Consider the following 2,818-nt stretch of genomic DNA (forward strand, 5'->3'; position numbering starts at 1 on the left):
CCAAGCTTTGGGATTTCCAGGGTACCTCCCTCTTCCTCATCACACCCTTCTGGCACTAGAAGGAATGGTTCACTGCCTTCCACCTCACTGGGACCTGTTATGGCAACCTCAAGTCCACCACTTCCATTTCGTTCTCCATGCACTTCCTCTAGTCGCTTGGAGTCTGTCAAGCAACTTTTTTCACTTCCTGAGGAGGAAGTAGTAGTAGACACCTACCAAAATAACAATTTACTCCCAGTGAGGTCTAATAGCAATGGTTCTGTTCCAGACCAGTTCTGGTCTCTGCCATTAAGGGAAATAAACCTATGCTGAACAGTGTCTTCTGTTTCAAGTTCAACTTGTATACTGACCCTGTCTTGTGTGATGTCATCAATGCCTACAGCAGGCAAGGACACCTTGGAATTGGATGTGGTGTTCAAGGCCCTAGTGCAAGCCCCTTTTGAGCCCATCTTCCAGGTCTCTTTGAGGGATTTAACCATGAAGATACTGCTTTTTGTGGCTCTCACTAGTGCCAAGACTCGGTGAGCTTCAAGCCTGCTCCTTTCAGGTTGCTGTTCGAGGGGAGGATTTAATCCTGTTGTATTTCCTGGAATTTTCTGGGAAGACCAAGTTGGTGACTAACTCTATTGTTAGGTAATTCATACTTCGGTCCCTCTGCACGGTGGTGGTGGTGGTGGTGAAGGTTTGTGTGTCAAGTTTGGGCCCTGAAGTGGTACCACCATCGAACCAGTTCAAAATGTCGCCCCAGACAGCTTTTCCTTTCTGTGAGGAACCACAGCAGACCTCTCTCAAAGCCTGCACTTTCTTTTTCCTTTGGGAGATTATCAATTATGCTCATGCTTCCCTGCCTGGCAAATGCTGCCCAGTGATCAGGGTCTGAGCCCATGACATTCAGGGTGTAGTGACGTCAGCCTAATGGTGGAGAAACAGACCCTTGTCCACAAATCTGGTTGCCGCATGGTGGAGGACAGTCAGTGTACTACCTGGACATTCAGAGGATGGTTGGGGATATCTTTGCCTTGAGACCCTTTGTTGCGGCCAGCAATGTTCTGCCCTGGCAGTTCTGTTCTCTGTTTCCGAGCTCATGCTGGTTGACTCTTTTCACATTGTTGCATGGACACTTAGGGATCCAATGGGAGGTGTTACCATTCACACCTGGCAACCACTGCCTCCCTTGCTGGACATCATCACCTCACATGATGAGTGCTTCTGTCTTTATACTGTGGAATTTCACCCTGATCACCCTCTGCTACTGATGCATGATCCAACCTCCACTAAATGTGGGAATCTGCCTAATTAGAAGAATCGGGTCTTGTGTGGAACAAACACAATTTTTAAACTAAAATGTATTTTCACTCAGCTGTTTCTTTTAATCAAACCCTCCCATCCTCCTCCCTCATTTACTTTTGGCTGTCAAACAGAATGGGAATGGAGGTATGGTGTGCAGGTGACATTGTGCCATACTACCATCTAGTGGGAGGTACTTACGGGGATGTAGGCAGTGCTGCAGACTGAGTGATTCCCCGTGTCCTCTCTTCCCGGTTCCCTTTGTGGTCTCATTTATACAATTGAGCAGCTGCAGCCTGCCCTCTAAAGACAACTTCTACTACTTCCTACACTACACTACAACACCTTACACTTTTACACTCTCTTCAAATCAAAATTTAATAATGGCTTCACCACGCCCTGCCTCGGAGACCCCTCTGGGAGGGACCATAAATGTCCCCAGGTCGGACTGCCCCTCTGCTGTCGACCTTGGGTGTCTTGACACTTCATCTAATACTTTCACTATCAATTTCTGCAACATTCGTGGCCTTCGTTCTAATTTTCAATCTGTGGAACACCACCTCTCCTCTACTAAACCTCATCTTCTCTTCCTAACTGAAACACAGTTGTCTGTGACTACTGACAGCAGCCCCTTTTCTGTTCCCTCCTACTTGCTCTATCCTCATTTTCAATCCAAAGCTGGATGTTGCGCATACGTGCGTAACGACACCACTTGCTCTCGTGCCCACAATCTTGAATCTTCAGAATTTTCTACCATCTGGCTAAGACTTCAATGTCACTCTCTAACTAAATTCATCTGTGCTGTATACCTCTCACCTAATTCCTCTGACTATGTAAAATTCTTTGACTATTTGACTTCCAAGGTGGAGCACATCTTATCTCACTTTCCTTTTGCTGAGATCTCCATTTTAGGGATTTCAATGTTCACCACCAGCTTTGGCTTTCATCTTCTTTCACTGACCAACCTGGTGAACAAACCTTCAACTTTGCTATCCTTCATGACCTAGAGCAGCTAGTGCAGTTCCCTACCCGTATTCCTGACCGCCTTGGAGACACGCCCAACATTCTTGATCTTTTCCTAACCTCCAACCCTTCTGCTTACTCTGTTAAACTTTCCTCTCCGTTGGGCTCCTCCGACCACAATCTAATTTCCGTTACCTGTTCTATCACTCCAGTGCAGCCTCAGGACCCGCCTAAGCGGAGGTGCTTCTGGCATTTTAACTCTGCTAAGTGGGAGGAACTAAGGCAGTACTATTCTGATTTCCTTGGGATGATTATTGTTTTCATGTCAGAGATCCTTCTCTTTGTGCCGAGCGCATAACAGAGGTGATTATCTCTGGCATGGAGCTATACATTCCTCATACTTTCTCTAACCCTAAAGCTAAAAAGCCTTGGTTTAACTCTGCTTGTTCTCGTGCTGTCAATGATAGAGAGGCGGCTCACAAACGGTTCCGTAGCCATCCAACTGCTGAAACTCATGCCCTATATATTTCTGCCCGTAATCATGCCAAATCTATTCTCCAACTTACTA

The sequence above is a fragment of the Portunus trituberculatus genome, chromosome 43, assembly GCF_017591435.1.
Source record: "Portunus trituberculatus isolate SZX2019 chromosome 43, ASM1759143v1, whole genome shotgun sequence".
NCBI classification, from domain to species: Eukaryota; Metazoa; Arthropoda; class Malacostraca; order Decapoda; family Portunidae; genus Portunus; species Portunus trituberculatus.